The sequence below is a fragment of the Andrena cerasifolii genome, chromosome 4 (assembly GCF_050908995.1).
Source record: "Andrena cerasifolii isolate SP2316 chromosome 4, iyAndCera1_principal, whole genome shotgun sequence".
NCBI lineage: Eukaryota > Metazoa > Arthropoda > Insecta > Hymenoptera > Andrenidae > Andrena > Andrena cerasifolii.
Window position 1 is genome coordinate 6,439,723 of NC_135121.1, and position 18,499 is coordinate 6,458,221.

Consider the following 18,499-nt stretch of genomic DNA (forward strand, 5'->3'; position numbering starts at 1 on the left):
CGAAAGAGAGAAAGCATGATACTTTGTCTCTTTCGTAGCCGACGGCAACTTCGTGCCGACGCTTTCGTGTCCTCTCGCTCGTTGTCCGGTTCTCCCACTCTCGTCCGCAGGCTTCAAAGAAATGGTGGGGATAGTCGCCGGACTCTCAACGGGTGGAACAAACGGACTTACAACGAACGATTACTGTACATACATATAGCTATTGAAAATAAAGGTTAACAAACGTTAATTACTCATGATAAGTGTCATTTCAAATGGTATATTAAATAAATAAATAAAAACGCAATTGATGGCAATATAATTAGTGGAATTCAGAAATAAATATTTCCCTATTTATATGCTCGCCACAGTATGTCGCCGTTTAATTGTCGCGGCTCTCTGCCTGCGACAGTTAAGCGAGCACAACCATATTTATGAAAAGAAAAATAACATAAAACAATTATTACACCGCGCTTTCGATTTATTCTTGCACGAGTTGCCTGCTTTTATGTCACACGATACCCTTACACTGTCAATATGCACAAATTACCCGCGATTCTCTCTAATGGAATTTGAATTATCCCGCAAGATTTGTAATTCCCGATTATATAATGTTCTCCGTGCTTGATGCTCCCTCAAAGTCGCACTGATAAAAGCTAACGACTCGCCTTTCGTACGTGTGTTCCCTCAACTGTTTTCCCTCAAGTGATTTCGCGTCTTCCCCTTTGCGTGCTAACGAAATTAATCAAGGGTCACGTCTTCCCTCAAAGAGAGCTTTCAAGAGGGTTGCGAGGGAATTAGAATACGTAATGATATCTGGCATTCTCTGACGCGAAATTTCATTCCCAGAAATAGTGGTATTTAGCTTGCACTTGACGAATCCACGAGAGCCAAGAGGGAACGGATTTACGCGGCACGTTGTTGGCAAATTTTGTACCCCAACTATTATGGCACATTGCGGATACACCGCGAGTCGTTCCCTTGTAAATTAGCACGCCCATTAAATCGCTAGGTTCAGCTTGAAAAATGAGGAATTAAAGCATCTGTGATGTATCCGTGTAATAAACAAGGATATAAAAATGTAATGCATAAAACTTTTCGGTTATTCGTACCTAAACAAGGAAGGGTGCAACACGTGATTGGTCGGAACAGTCATTTTATTTGTTTCGACAGGTTTATCTACAAATAAAAGAGATGACAAAGATAGTGCAAATATAAATCGAATTCTTTGCGTTTTAACGAAACGGTTTTCCATTCGTATTCTGTATGGCTCTTCGTTAAAACACTAGTCAAATAGCTGAATAATAAATAGTCAGTTAAACATTTTTAAATTACACTGATGACATCAGCTTCCTATCTGTTAACCGAGATAATAAATATACCCTGTCTCGTTTAAAGCATAATCCTGGTACAAGAATGCCGACAAACTGAAACCGTAAAGTTCTATTCTATGAGTAAACAAAATTAACAAAATCTTATATCGAATTACAAAATTGAACTTTTGAAATTTCTGCATTTATAAATAGCATTTGTTAATATCTCTGAACTATGAAAAATAATTCTACCGTTATTCCTGATAAGTAAAAAAGAAGGGCCTCAGTCCCAAAAGTCAGTTTCGAGAAAAGTATCTGTAAACATTATAAGTTGCTGTAAAAACTAGAATTATGTAATAAATTAATCAGTGAAATTAATTTCAATTATATTTCAACCCTGTCAGGCCCATCTTGCATAAAATGGAGAAATATAGAAAAAATGTTGTTTTTTAACAGTTTCTTTTATTATTATTTAATATTTGCATATTTGAAAAAATATAGAATATTGGAAAAAATATATTCATAAAAATAGTCATAGATCGTGTCACGTTCAGGTTGATATATGTTTGTTGAGTTTGGGTCAGTTGGTCAACATCGATTCACAAAATTTAGCATAGCTCTGTCAATTTTAATACTAATTATGCGTTTTATACAAAAAGGGCCTGAGTGTCTTGAGGCCCTTTTTGCACCCAACAGTACATTTGAGGCAGTGAGGGCAACAACGGACTAACCCAGATTGAAATTTTTTTTCCCTATTTCTAATGATTAGTAGAGCTTATTGGAATACATTATTATTACTAATTGAATTTCGAAAAAAATGTGAGTTAGTCCGCTGTTGATCTCACTGCCTCATTTAACAGCAGGTTGACAACAGTTTCAGTTTGTTGCATTATCCAGTCTATTACATATAAATTAATTCCTCACTAAGGAGCAGTATAATCCTAAATAATTAAGCTGACCTCGATAAAAGTATCGAAATACAAAAAGTACGTTTTGCTTGAATTTTGCATTCTAATTTCTGAAACGCAATCAACATCGTTATTATAACAAACTAAATTCTATTGTGCCAGTAAAATCAATAAATATTATTCGAAATTAATTTACTTCAACTGTCAGCACACACGTATTTTTAGAAAAATGTGAGTATTTTTATGTTACTTATTGTACGTCCACTAGAGCGTTTATTTTCTTGAAAAATGACGCAACTCCGAAATCTGATATCGCGGAGATCTTCTTATCAAATTTGAATTACGACGATATGACATAGGTAACCCACTAATTCCACTGTTGACTTCACACATTACGTCAGTGCCTATAAATTGATTAAAATCTATTAATCTTCCTTATCGCGTGACTAATTAGCTCCGCATACAGCCGAGTCCGGCGATAAGAAGCACGCCTGTCTTTCGCCCAAAACGACTCGACTACCCGGTACAAATGCGCCGCGTTGCAGGGAATTTGACGCTGCGAAGAGTGGTTCATACACGGGACAATCCCGCGCGAAATTGCCCTTATTATCCCCTTCAATCCGCGTTTAAAAAACTACGCCGTTATACTTACTGGCGTTATCTCCGCGAACAATGCGTTCCACCGAATGAAAAATCGCCGCCGATTTCAGGACGTTTCTCTTAATCGAGCCCGATTGTGCTGTCTTCCGGTTCGCATTAACGCAAGGCCGCGACGTAACGGAATTAACGAGGCACCCCTCCTGAACGGCCGGGGGATGGGGGGTGGGGTGGCGTTGTCTCCGCGATGCAAACGCAACGGCCCGCTCCGAGCCAGTCTCGGGATTTTGATAACATGTGACTTTATCTGGAATTTCCGGGCGCGCAGGTAGCCTGTTTACTTAAGATAATAGTAAAGCGTAGTGGCTGGATGAGCGTGGGGGTTGGAGAGGGGGAGGGCTGAGTGTGGGGGGGGGGGGAGGCAAAGGCGAAGGGATATTTCAGCAGGAAGTGTTGAGTCTCCTTGGTAGCCGGCAAGGGGGGCGACGGGGTGGGCGGGGGTGGGTGGGTTTGGGGTGGAGAAGCGAAGAGAAATGAGGAAAGAACGCAGCGAGTCGAATGGCAAGGAGGGGAATAGGACGGGGGGGTCGCTAGAGTGGCGATAGAAGAGGAAGCCGAACTGGGCCGAAGAAGGGAGCCCCGAAGAGAAGAGGGAACGAACGGTTTGCCCGGAGGGTTGGCTGGCCGTAGCGGCGAAACAGGCTGATGGTAAGAGCGGAAGAGTGAAATAGAGGGGGTGAGATTCTCTCTTAGCCGGGCTACAAGAACTTCATTTTCCGAGCCATTACACCCCGTCCCACTGCGCTACTCTGGAAACTCCTTTAACCCCTTAAATTAATTTATATCGAAATTTTAAATGACATTCATCGAGCCGAACAATAAATAACGCTAGCAGCCCCGGGGAAACGGCAGCGTGTTACACTGTGATGTTGAGCCGGTTTCTTTTTTCGAACAGCACCGCTGGATCTTCGCAGATAAGGGAATTCCAGTCCGGAGATCTGGCGGACGGATTCGGTGGTCAGTGCAATCAAGTCTGTCTGGTGGCTTAATGCTACTATACCCGATGTGACGCGGGGTAATTGAGTATGGTTAATCATTCCTTGCTGTATTTTTCCAACACAATTATAGTTTGATTTTCGAGAGCTCAGACCTCGGGCGGAGCTGGATTATTTGCGATGTTGCCGCTTATCCAGGCCCGTTAAGGGTCTCTACTGCAGCGGTGTTCACCCTGCTCCCTGCGTCTTGACCAATAGCTTTCGACTGCTTGGTCGTGAGTCCTTGCTGGTCATTACCAGAGCTCACCTGTGGTTTGCTTTGTCGGGCATCTATCGCTATCCTTTTCGAGTGGGCCCAACCAACGTTTCCATGGTGACAGATACCTGTGCCGCATCTTATTGGAGAATGCGAAGGGTACGCGTCACAGAGAATGATTGGCGGGCAACTTTCACCTAACTTTATCACCTGAAATATTTCTGCTATATTGAATACTCCATTAAAATGATTCCTACGAAAGTTACACAGTTTTGTGGGAGCTGGCGCATAGTAGCAATAGTTTTATTCTGTTGGGAGGGATTAATGAGATACGGAGGCCAATTTTAATATGAATTCAACGACCTGCAACAAGAAGATCATTAAAGATGTTTTACGAAACTTTCAAAAAGCGAATTTATTAACTCCTCCCAACAGAATAGAACTATTGTTACTGTACCCCGGTCCCCACAAAACTATGTAACTTTTGTAGGTAACATTTTTGTAAAATTTTCAATACAGCAGATATATTTCAGGTGACAAAGTTAGGCGAAGTTCATGCGATAAAAATAAATGTATTATAAATACTGGAATGTTAACAGTTATTTAAATAGTGTACAAAGTGGAGCTGTTAATTTTTTACCCGTGGGGTACCCGGCTACCCGAAACAACTTCAAGCAATTGAATGTTTTATTGTCTGTGGTATTGTTTGATGTTAGCCAAAAATGATCGAACAGTACCACATTCAATGGCTTGAAGTTGTTCCGGGTAGCCGGGTACCCGACGGGTCAAAAAGCAGCAGCTCTAGTACAAAGGTTAAACCCAAATAATAAACAACCATTACCAGTGTACATTACGTTCTTATATTAAATAAAATGAAGAGAACCCCTCAGATAGCGACAGGTCGACATTGTTGCAGGTATAAAGATTTCTGCAACCGTCGATTAATCATAGGGCTTCACATAGTTCACTTACTATTTAATAATAATAATAAATCGTCTTTATTCTTTATAAAATAATCAATACAGCGTCGTGGAGTTAGAAAACGCAAAGTACAGAAAGGGCGAGGCTCAGCATCGGTGTTATTATGCCTGACTCGATAATCATTGTGTACTGCTCAAATAAGTGCCACATACAACTATAGGAATTTAATTTTTTACGCACAAAGTAGCACAACATGTATTGTCATATGAAGGCATATTCTTCAAGTAATACTACTGAAAGTCGACGAATTTTAAAAGCTAAAACTAAAGGGAACGGAAGGGTAGTTCCCGCCAAGGTGGGAGAAACGCAGTTACGCTTGAAGATAGAGAAAGACAGCCGATCTGCCGCAAAACGTGGCAACGCCGCACGCAATCCGTAGCGTACCATTGGTTCCCCCTTAAACCACGAGGGACCCGCTTCAGGTGTCAACTCTCGAAAATCAGACTATAACAGTTACTGTATTGAATATTCTTTGCACCAAATAGTGTTTCTTTGACGCGTAATAAATATTAATGTTGCGTGTCATTTTCTAGCAACGTATAAAAAATTTCCCGGCTATTTAACCTTGCGACTTTGGTGTTTAATATGTTTCAACCAGCAAAAACGGTACCATATTAAATAAATTACCATTTTAACTATGCTATTTTGTTTACTCGCGTTATCTGCTTCATTCTATGATCTCATTTAAGAACTTGGCAAGTTCACCACACCATATGAAAGTACGTGTCGCTGCTCGGCATTGATAGTGGATTTTTACGAAAGTGGAGATTTTTACGAAAACTAAGATTCACATTGTGAATTTTTACGAAAAATAAGATTCACATTGTGAATTTTTACAAAAACTAAGATTCACATTGTGAATTTTTACGAAAAATAAGATTCACATTGTGAATTTTTACAAAAAATAAGAGTCACATTGTGACTTTTTACAAGAAATAAGATTCACATTGTGAATTTAAAAAAAAAATAAGATTCAAATTGTGACTTTTTACAAGAAATAAGATTCACATTGTGAATTTTTACAAGAAATAAGATTCACATTGTGAATTTTTACGAAAAATAAGATTCGCATTGTGAATTTTTACGAAAAATAAGATTCACATTGTGAATTTTTACAAAAACTAAGATTCACATTGTGAATTTTTACGACAAATAAGATTCACATTGCGAATTTTTACAAAAAATAAGAGTCACATTGTGACTTTTTACAAGAAATAAGATTCACATTGTGAATTTAAAAAAAAAATAAGATTCAAATTGTGACTTTTTACAAGAAATAAGATTCACATTGTGAATTTTTACGAAAAATAAGATTCACATTGTGAATTTTTACGAAAAATAAGATTCGCATTGTGAATTTTTACAAAAAATAAGATTCACATCGTGAATTTTTGCATCTTTCAGAGAAAACATGAATATTTTCCAAAATTTTTGACAGTTGTGTTTGGATAATCAAAAGACAACTATCCCGCCCCAGGCCAACTGAAAATTCAAATTTAAATTTTCGCCTAGGATACATGTCCCACTTACTGTCACTCTCCCTATTACTGCCACTTTATTTATTTCACTTAAAAAAAAACGTAATGTATAACGAATAGAAATATAAAGAATGTACTATAATAATAAGAAGAACTGTCTCAATTTTACGATAAATTATTTTTTAAACTATTCACTATACATTGCGTGGTTATTAAGTAAAACAAATGAAGTGGCAGTAATTGGGACATTTACCCTATACAGTATCGCTCCGCCCTAATACCCATGGATCTTATTTGTGCAAAAAATAATCAAAATGCACCTGCATTATTTGAGGTATGCCACTATCAGTGCCAAGCAAAGGTGTATGCAAATTCCGATGGAGGAGCGTTAAATAAACGCCGAGAAGCCGCGTGAATTTTTAAAATATACAATTCCAGAATTCCTCGAGGAACATCATAATTTGATTACTCGCGTCTCTCCTTTGTAGCTTCGGTCGTTAGGCAAATTGGGGCAGTCGACGCGAGTTTTATCCGACCCGGGAGATTCCTTTGAAAATTGAACAATTTCTTCGCGTCCCGCAGAATGCTAACGTTACCGGGGTTATACGTTTTAGCGGTTGTCGCGCGGCAAAATAATGCGAGAAATCCTCTATGTTCATCCGAATGGAAAATCGGTTACAGAGGCGTATCGCAGACGCCGACATGGTTGAGTAGAATTTTAACAACCGAGTACCGTAATGGTCTCTTTTATGATAATCGTCGCGACATTCCGCAGAATTGGTCCTTTCCCTCATTGACGTCAGTTTCCACTCTTTAAGTTGAACGAATTCCACCTGTTCCTTCGCGAGCTTCTTTTCCGCCAAACATTTGCAGGATTTGCTGTTCCAATGAACCCGATACGGAGGCCATTAAAGTCGGTCGAGACAGATATCTTCAATATTTCTTGCCTCAACTATTTCAGTTACCACGCGTTTTTATTCAGGAGAAAGTAACTTACGTAACAGCGTCGATAAATAGTATAAACACTAAACAATTTCTTCTGACGAGTAAGCACTTACCAATTGGTTTTGTGCTACGTTTTCATATTTTTAAATCGTCACTCGTTCTTCTCTAATTAATATGGATCAGTAAATTTGTATATTTAACTGAAGGAATTTGTTATATTTTTATTACTACCAGTGGACTAGTCTTTGTATTAAAAATAACGGCGTATGCAATATCTTCACTTATTTCTGTGAGCAAAAAATACATTTACTGAGAAAAACGTAGCTGCCTTTACGTCCTGGTGGTGGAAAAAAAATTAATTTTATTAAAATATATAAAGCTAGTGACGCAATCCGCACGAGTAACACTTCTTATACGGTTGACGATAAAAAAAAATGCAGTACACATTCATGACCTCACTTTTTTCTTCAGCGCATGGCTGGGAAAATGCAAAGGCGTCCGTTTTTAAATTCATACCATGCGGTTTTCCCGCATAAATTGGTTCTTCTAAACATCTCGCACGTGAGAGTGTTGGGGGGTGTTCGAAACATGAATGCTTTGTAAAATATTTCAAATTCTTCAATTACGTACATCATAAAAGGTGCTCAAACGTTCCCTGATGAAATAAGAAACATTTTCTGTACACTTTCTGGAAATTTTTCTTGTCATCTCTTGTATCATTTCTTTCTGTCAAGTCTGTGAAAGTATTTTTATTTTGAGTGAACATCTTTCTAAATGTAAGAAGTATCTATGGTATTTTTATTGCGTAACACGTAGACACTTTATGCGTTCACTTTTTTGTTGATTAATTTGCAATAACATTACGATATGCTACTGGATGACTAATTAGTTTATACTTCCTAGTGTGATTATTAATAATATTAATGAGCTGCCATTATTTGGTCGAATATCTGAATTCGGTAAGTATTCTTGCGTCTTCAATTTTTTACAGTCACGTTAATTATTGCCAGCTTCACTATTGCAGTTTCAATATTATTATGAATAAAAGTGGTACATTACGAAACTCGTTGCATTTCTCAAACAATGTACAGTATTATAAAATAAATTATATGGTCCCATTTGAAAAACCCAATGGGACCTTGAGTTTGTTATGAACAAAAAGTGTTATTGAATTGATTGTTATCACTTTTAGTTGCCCACTTAATACAGTCACCTTATCGCAAATGGCAAAATAATCGTGTGGGCTGTCAAAGTAAACATCCTATATTCTTAATTCAAATGACTTTCATGCGCTTTTTTAATATTGTACTCAAGTCTAAGAAAATTTAAAAAAAAACACTGTGTATTATACTATGCATTACAGAACTGAAACCCACTTACGCAAAATCTACATACACACTGGGTAAGAAATAGGCACGGTATGTATGGTAATTGTCAATAAGCCTAGGTATATAATTTATTGAATATATTGATTTATTATTACGAAGTTTCCCTAGATCCGTATTCTAGAAAAGAGACAATTGGCTTATCTATTACCTAATCGTTTCCAAATTAAATTTACGTACTAAAAAATCAATCAAAAGTTATATCCCCTTTGAAGCAAAATCTATATTAAAATCGCCACTCAAAATGATAGGCAATTCAGAGAGATCTTTATCAACAAATTCATTATCGGTGACATCATTACAGTACAAGATTAATGACTGATAAACGAACTGCATCATTTTAGACATAGCTTGTTTAGGAGATATTGCTATATACACATATAGCAATCATAACAATCATCTTGCCATTATCTAGGACGCACTGAGCAGTACAAATTTCTCCGGAAGTTAGTGTCCGGAAAGTGCCTTTTTAATCTGGCAACGATTTTTATTATCAGTTGCAGTAACCCTACAAACCGTTTAAGCTTGTCAGGCGTGATAACGTGACAACTTTTGTGGTGAGTGTCTTCGATCATATTCATAAACGATTTCATCAAATGTGCCTCCTTGAGATTTATGAATGGTGATCGGGCAGACTGATATTAAAGGAAAGTGATTTCGTTTAGCTACGATGGTTTTGATGTTATTGATGTTATTTAAAGTTGCTTGCCGTTCGTCGTGCAATAGGTACTGCCAACCGACTGATGTTATTGGATTTAAAACAAAGGAGTGGGTAGTGGAGCGTTTCATTACATGTTCAGCTGCATGAATCCAAAATAATCCAATTCACTATACCGAGCGTGAGGTAGGGCTCAGACTATTCGAATAATTTAATATTCGAGTATTTTACAAGTATTCGAATGCTACGAAGAAACTTCGAATATTTAAGTATTCGCATGTTATTATTCGAATATTTGAGTATTCGAATGTTATTATTCGAATACTGATGTATTCGAAAGTTATTATTCGAATATTTGAGTATTCGAATGTTATTATTCGAATACTGATGTATTCGAAAGTTATTATTCGAATACTTATGTATTCGAATGTTATTATTCGAATACTGATGTATTCGAATGTTATTATTCGAATACTGATGTATTCGAATAGTATACGAATGCTTAAATATTCGAATAGTATTTGGATACGTGGATATTCGAATTATATGATCTAGATTAGGGCTGGGACTATTCGAATAATTTAATATTCGAATATTTTACAAGTATTCGAATGCTACGAATAAACTTCGAATATTTAAGTATTCGCATGTTATTATTCTAATATTTGAGTATTCGAATGTTATTATTCGAATACTGATGTATTCGAATGTTATTATTCGAATACTTATGTATTCGAATGTTATTATTCGAATACTGATGTATTCGAATGTTATTATTCGAATACTGATGTATTCGAATAGTATGGTGTGTAGTGGGTCAAAGTTAGCTTACAAGATTTCACCCTGACAAATGAACCTAAAGAACTTGATTTATAATTCACACCATACTATTCGAATACGTCAGTATTCGAATATTTAAATATTCAAATACTTGGATATTCGAATTATATTCGCCAAATAATTGAACAACTGAAGTATTCGAATAATCGAATACCGAAAAATTCGACAAATAGTCCCAGCCCTAGCGTGAGGAAGTTTCGCTTCAACAATTTTGGTAATCGAGAATTTTTGGAACGCTGTTTTTAATCATTCTGCGCCTTAAAATAAATTTGGAAGGCCAGAGGTACAATTTCATAATAGCAATCATAAATATGAGCAGAATTAAGATTTTTCTAAACCAATTGCTATGCCGAATTTTGAGACAACTCGATTGTTGCGCTTGACTGTTGGACAGTAGCTTCCTTTGAAAGGCTAGAAAAGTAACATTTTCTGTTTCGAATAATACGCATGTAACCTAAACGAAGACTAACATAAGAATCGTAGTCCCAGAGAAAATCTTTGGCCGTTTCGTAAAAAGGACGTGCACGAATGCCTTGCATTGAATTCCTCACTGAAATGCAAACCATGTTTATCCTCGTCCCGATAAAGCAATGAGAAGTAAACACAATTTGAGGAGCGCGTGTGGAAACGGGGAAAAGCTTTTAACGAGTAGGTACTGCGATGAAAAGATAATCCTAGCAACCGTGCGCCTATGCCGAGGAAAGAATTGATAGACAACATCATAGACGATGGCATACTACTCTGACATGCCATTCTGGGGGTCCAGACATTGACAAAAGCTTGCTAACGAAATATAAGAAAGAATCGGAGCAACGAGCACTACCATTGCAATACACCCTGCTATTGAATATAATTTTACGTTGTAAAAGTGGCTTTCCGAGCTCCGAACAGAACTTGATTCGAAAAGATCAATTCGACGAACTCAATGTCAGCGAACTTGACAGTTCCGGAGATAAAAATTCATTTATGGAGTCTATTTTCCCAAAATTGGGCATGCATTGCAAACTTTGATGGATCAGTATTTTTTTAAACAAATGGGAAACCACCAAAGTGATATGTTAACCTCCCCAAATTTGGGGTGTACTATATTGTATTTCATAAAAATCTTTAGGATACATGGAATAAAAAATATTCTCATTAATAAACGCTTCACATGTGTAGATAATTGCTAACGATTTGATTAAAAAGGGCAATGCTAAGTCTGTACAGAGACTTATGACGTGAGAACGCGCTGCAGTTTCCATACTCTGTTGGAAAGTTCGCGCCAGGTCAAATCGAGCGATACCACTTTTTCACTTCAAAATCAGAAGGTCCGGGTTACCCTGAATCTCGTGATTTCTTTCGAACGAAAGAGAAAGTCCGTAGCGAATTCGTATCTGCTTGGAGTGTCCTGAGGTAGACCCTTGTGGAAAACTCGAGTGGTGTTGGGTAAGCAATACCCCTACAGGTCAAGGAGGCAAATGTGTTTCTGCGCCCCCAGTGCAGGGTGGTGATGGGACCTTAGTAAACATCGCACGGCTGGATCTTATCGTTCGTATAGTCCCTTGCTGGGGTATAGTGATGTTGTAAAAGCAGCAGGAGGTGGAGTTGGTAGCGCTACCGAGTACCTCGGTAACAAGCCAAGCGCACAGGGATGTATGCATTCAACATGCTTTTTGGACATTAGTATATAGGTACCTCGAAGCCTTCTGCTGTACGGGAATGTGACTAAGCAAGTGCAGGGCTGTATTGAGTGACAACGAACACGTTTGGGTGGCTTGCACCCTGCAGGGTATCACTTTACACATCACTTGACATGGAATGAGGTCGTAGCTTAATCCGGTCAAGAAAGGAGGAGTGAAAAAGACGTTTGGCGGCCTCATAAAATCGACCTTTTTCAGTGCAAGAAAAGGCCGTCCGCGGTGCGCGGTTGCACCAATAGGGTGGCCCTTAATTTCAACCTACGATTCCTTTTGCTCTCACCCCCTAATAGGGTTCCAATTCATAACAAAAATAGTCCCTGAAAACGATTGTTGCAATCGGACAACAAGAAAGGGTGCCCACCAGGCATTAAAGTTTAGAATTCATCAATGGTTTGAATTTGAAGAAAAAGGGTAAGCCCTGTTGAAATTTCGTTCAAATAATATTAGAAGAGCGTTGAATTTTCTACAATTACTGTATATATAAGTTTTTCGTGCTTTCAACCATTTTTTAGATAATAACGTTTGAATATAGAGAGGTCCGCACTATGCGGGTCCCACCTGTGGGTACGGCGCGGGGTGAGGTATTGTCTACACGCGGTCGGCACCCTTTCCTGTTGTCCGATTGAAATAATCTTTTTCAGGGACTATTTTCTATCGAATGGAACCGTTCTAGGGGGTGAGAGCTAAGAAATACTACTGCACCCTATTGCACCAATGGGACCCCGCCTTAAGGTATCGCTTACACCACTCGAATTGCTACTTGTTTTTTCTGCTCGATAGTTCGAAATTACTGTGGGGTTATTTTTATTATAGTATAGAGTTGCCCATATTAGTGATACTTAGGTTTAGTACTAGGGTTGGTATGACTGGTGAAAAAGGGTATTGGGGACTTACCCGTGGTCGAAAGCGCGTCGTAGTTTGTCGAGAGATATATAGAGTATGAGAGACAGAGTACTGAAAGCGTGCATTGAATTTATTAATATTTTTCTTTAATTATATTCATTATATTTCTATGGTAAACATGTGTGTCGCGTTATTTAAAGAACCCAACCACCATTTTCAGCGACACTTACCTCATGTAGTAATTAAAAATGATATCACTGCATGCTTCCTAACGAGTCTTTCGTTTTCGCTCTTTTAGTAGAACTTTAATTTTCTTTTGCTACTGTGATAGAGTATATAAAACTGAGCAAATCTTGCAGGTAATTAAAGTTTTGTTCTATTTGGCACTGGCACAGAGTTATATTAAAAAAAGAAAGAAAAAAAGCGATAATTTGGGGGGCTGATTAAACAGGCTTGAGGCTTGAGGGCTTTAATCAAACAGTTATCGATACATTCGCATATGTAAGTATCAAAGAAGTCTCGATTCCTTTTGAAACCTTTGATTCTCCACGAGCTGCACGAATCCAATTCACTGTACCGTGCGTAAGGAAGTTTCACTTCAAAACATCAAGGAGGAGGTTGATTAAAGCAAATGTAGAATGAAATTCGTACATTTAACAGTTGCGGAGATAAAAATTCATCTGTGAAGGCAGTTTCCGTAGAATTCGGATAAAACTGTAAACTCTTGTATTTTTTAAAAAATTTCGAAACTAAAAAAATGATGACTTAAACCCCCCCTAATTTCACGTGGTGTAGAAAATATTTCAATATCTTCCAAATCCGTGACATCGAAGTACAAAAGTGACCGAGTTGGCGGAATGGCCGATACTAGAAGAGAAAGGTCCCTCAGCCCTGGATGAATAGTGTCAGTGGTTGGAAGATACTGACTTGCTTGAAAACCCTGTCGCAGCCGGCGTCCTTATCTGGCTATTCAGAATTTCAGAATCACTCTTTCAATTTCGACGTATTTTACTCGGTAAGAGGGGAACAGTTGAAAAGGAGCCGCGTGTCGCGGAACGTATCGTTTCCCCGCAAAAGACTGTCAAGATTTCAGAGAAGTAACTCGCACGGAATTACTTGTAGGATTACTCTCGATACGGTGGATAGAAAGAAAGAAAGTCAATATCCGTCGCTGAGGTGTGTAGGTACCTATGAAGTATAAAATATGCTCACACATACCGCAATTAACTTAAATATGTAAAATATATGAAAATTATATAAAGCGCATACAGAACATACATACATACGCAAAGTATGTAAAACATGTGCTGCACATGCGGGATTTGTAGAATGAAAAGTACATTTCTTTCATTCCTTAAGGGCGAAATAGGTCCCTATTCTATTTTCGATAATTATTTAGAAGTTTTCCATCCTCACCGATTTCAATGATTTTTGGATATGATGTCGGCGACACGATTCTGAACAACTTTGTCCTCTACTTGTTACCGCCGCTCGACCTTCGTTTCCGAGATATTCGAGAAAAACTACTGCTACTACACAATGTATTCTGCCATACATATACCTACCTACAGTACGCGTCCGTGGCAGCGCATGCGCCAGCATGGGACAAAACAAATGACGACGCGGACCTTCGTTTCCGAGATATTTGCGCAAAACTTCTTTTGACTTATTCCGACGCAACGCATTTCACTTTCCAACTTGTCCCGCTCGCGGGCGCGTAAAGCATGGTAGCGAGCCGATATGAGTCGGGGTGTTGACGGGCATCCGCAAGTTTCTGGTTCAAGTCTCTAAACTCACATCAGTTCGCTATCATGCTTTACGCGCCCCCCGCACTAATCTAGCCCAATACTAATACCCGGGACAAGTTGGAAAGTGGAATGCGTTGCGTCGGAATAAGTCAAAAGAAGTTTTTCGCAAATATCTCGGAAACGAAGATCGAGCGGCGGTAACATGTATAGGAAAAAGTTGTTCAGAATCTTCATCTTGATAACATATCCAAAAATCATTGAAATCGGTGAGGATGGAAAACTTCTAAATAATTACTCTATTTTCTAACCCTGCAGTCTATTGGCCATGGAGAGCTTCAACAAAGGTTTTTTTGTATAAAGATAGCACCACATTTTACACGCATAAAGGCTCCCCCAAACCAACGCGAATATCCGCTCCGCGCCGCGGATCAGATAAGGCAGCAGTTTTTTTATACGTGGTGGCTTATTGGCAGTGTTATCTGATCCGCTCCGCGCGGCGAAATTCGCGTTGGTTTGGGGGAGCCTTTATCTGATCCGCGGCGGATCCGCTCCGCGCGGCGAAATTCGCGTTGGATTGGGGGAGCCTTAATGCTTTTGGAACGGTGTTAAATGTTTACGAATATTTTACAGCTCAACGCTACTAAAATTGTTTGCTCTTGAAAGATAGCTAAGACAGCTAAGCTGTCCAAGCGAAATAAATGACACGTAGTACATACGTCAACTCGCATATGTTCACAGCAGTCAAACATTAAAAGCTGGCGTTGACAGTGACACGTAACTTCTCATTTAAAGAATACCTCAGTAATTATTAGTTTCTGGACCCGTACACTCTATACATTATTACCCAGCGTTCAACACTCTTTCCAGTTGCAGGGTCAAATTGTACCCATTACAATTAAAAAAGTCGAGGTGATCTTTTTATCTCTACAAAGAGCAAAATAGCGAACAATTAATTATTACACTGTGTGCTCCCCTTGATACCATACAATTTTTGTTTCAACCATTATTTCATATAACAAAGTTTACAAGTAATTTAGCTGGCACATTTGGCATGTCAACTTGTATAGTGTGGGGTAAAATTGAATGTGGACATTTACAACTGGAACACATTCTGTAAATATTAAAGTAAGAGTTATAGATTAGGCATTTCCTGCCAAATCTAACACTTTTGGCACTTGACATCGGTTGATGATATAGAAATATGATACAGTTCACATGCAATTGGGGGGATTAAGTCATCAGTTTGATGGTTACAAATTTACAAATACAGGCTAACCCAAGTTCGCAGTCTTCGCCCAATTTCAAAGAAACTGGTTCTATAAGAGAATTTTTATTTCCATAACTGACATGAAGCACAAAAAGTGATGGATTAGGTATAGAATGAGCCTATAGTTTTGTAAGGGTATTTTCACGCGAACCACTTCTATGATTCCCGACTAGTATTTCAATATATTCTTACTTTTGTATTCTCCTTTTTAAATCAGCACTGCCTCCAATCTCTAACATATGAGTATATTCAAAATTTGTAAACTACAGAATTGTCTCGTACGACGAGACTCTCGAGCCGGGAATCCACCGGGAAGCTAAGCTATGCTTTGCGATGCTGATCTATGCTATGCTATGCCATGCTGCGTTTCAAAAAAATTAGCTTCAATACATTCTTATGGAACCGTTTCCACCAAAAGCTACGTTAAAACGTAGCATCGCATAGCTTAGCTTAGCTTAGCTTCCCGGTGAATTCCCGTCTTAATCATTTGTCTATTAACAATTTCCTACACTGTGGAATGTATTGCTAATTGTTGAGGTATAAGTACTGACTGTAATATTCCTTGAATTAAACTTGAGTAATAAAGAAATTAACTAACACGTGCAATTTCACGTAATGTGTAAATAGTGTGATTGTATTAGAATTTCTAATTACCAAAAATTCTTTGAGATTCTACAATTTTGAGTCCCGTTACTTGTTTTCCCAAATTCTTCTTCCACCGCGTACAATTCACACACGGTTCTTCTTGTCAACTTCGCGGCAGACACTGACACTTTTCAAACGGAGACTTTGTGCACGTGCGCAGCAAGCTTCCAACATGCACTAAATCACAGTTGCTCAATCGGGTAGCCGTAGGCCTCCTTAGGTTCTTGGATCCGGGCAGGGTTGCCGGAAGAATTCCCTCTCGGCGGGACCAGGTGACGTCACATAGACCTATGTACGCTTATACGACTTGTCACACCATGCGAGCGTCCCCCCTCTACGTCACTGAGTTGCAACACTTCGAATAGTTGTTCCCCTTCTACTACTCCCTACTACGTCACAAAGCTCTCGCCGCGGCTATGTTTGCCCTCTTCTGGCAACCCTGAACCCGGGTCAGAACAGAGGTCAGAACCGAGCGCGGAACTCTTAAGGTGAATCCCCACGGCCGCGAAACGCGCCGAGCCACGCGCTGTGGGAGTTCACGTTTCCAGCCCCACGCTCGGGTCTGACGCGCGCCCAGAATCGCAGAATCCCCCGGCTCTCAATTCAGATTTTTGTGCACCTCTGGGTTAGAGCAGATGCACCTCCCTAATTTCAATATGGGTGTGGAAAAATGTGGTATTGTGTGTGCATACTGGCTCGTACCAGGCAAACTACTGCAGTTCCCGTCACCCATGCTGTGGTTAGCAAGGTAACAGTTCACATTCGGCTCCAAAACAGGGTTGCTATATGTACAGATTAAATGGCGGTGTACAGACCATGTGTCTGACCTCTATGTGACGTCATGTTATCTGTATGCCTACCGAATACCCTGGCAACCCTGCTCTAAAGGTCCACATAGGTACAAGATGCCTTCAGCTGGCGCCTAGAATCGCAGAGTTCTCCGGCACCTCTGTGTTAGAGAACCGTAACAGTAAATTTTTTACTTACTTTTCATATATTACGCTCGTTCGGTTTACTATTTATTCATAGGTACACGTAATGAAATACCTATCTACTCGTGGAACAGGTCGTAAAATACATATGTAACAAAATATACATAAATTAAGATACGTCTAGATAATAAACATGGAATTAAGTCGTACCTTTGCCACGATGACTGGCAATAAATATTGAAGTAAAGGCAATTGTGTAAAAAGTTATGTATCACTAAATTGACTGCCTTCAACATTAGAGATACACTTCATTGAACGAATTTTATTCAATTTCATTCGACAACTTGCCAAACTACTGAGAATTAGTACTTACAATTCCCTCCGTTTCACACTTTGAATTATTATTTTATGAAGTATTTTTGTATAATATAGTATTATAATATTCACCTTTTGAGTTTTACGGAATACTTTCGCGGCCCACTGTACGTACGTCTGTATACCATATTAAACTAATTGTATGAAAAGATGGTGTCTCCTAAAAGAACACACTGGGTGACTCGCGAAATCTGTTTTTTTTTCGATACACATCAAAATACGCATCAAGTGACATATATGATGTGTAAAGTCTCGTCGCCGCCCGATATATTCCGAAACGCCGGCAACTACTTACGAAAATGCGCTGCGCCGCGGCGTTCGACGTGTGCCGATTTCCTTTGTTCTTCGCGCTTCCGCGGCAATCACCGCCTGAACGTCGAAACCGGTGCATGATTATTGCTTAGGAACAAATTCAGAAGTGGAGTCTGGAATCCGGGATACGGAATTTCTGCTGTATTCAGTTACGCGGCAGAATAATTTTGTCATTTAAGTATTTGCGGTTTGGAGGACTTCCGTATACCTCATTAAGTGCGAAAAGTTGTATTGTATGTCGAAGGCTGTTAAGTGTTTTTTTTTTATAAATAAAAAAAAGAAAAGAGAAGTGATGAAGAGTCCACAGAGCTTCAAGCTTGTTCAGTTGAAGCAGAAGCGTGTTTCATTGAGATTGCCTAG

The 18,499-nt window shown here is 38.9% G+C and overlaps 1 protein-coding gene across 1 annotated transcript in view; it reads right to left on the reverse strand.

Moving 5' to 3' along the window:
* Window positions 1-16,757, reverse strand: part of LOC143367722 (uncharacterized) — a 42,239-nt gene extending 25,482 nt beyond the window's left edge. Inside the window, exon 1 of the mRNA XM_076809839.1 lies at window positions 16,530-16,757. The gene's annotated coding sequence lies outside the window, so the exon portion shown is untranslated. The remainder of the gene's footprint in view (window positions 1-16,529) is intronic.
* Between the last annotated feature and the right edge of the window lie 1,742 nt (window positions 16,758-18,499).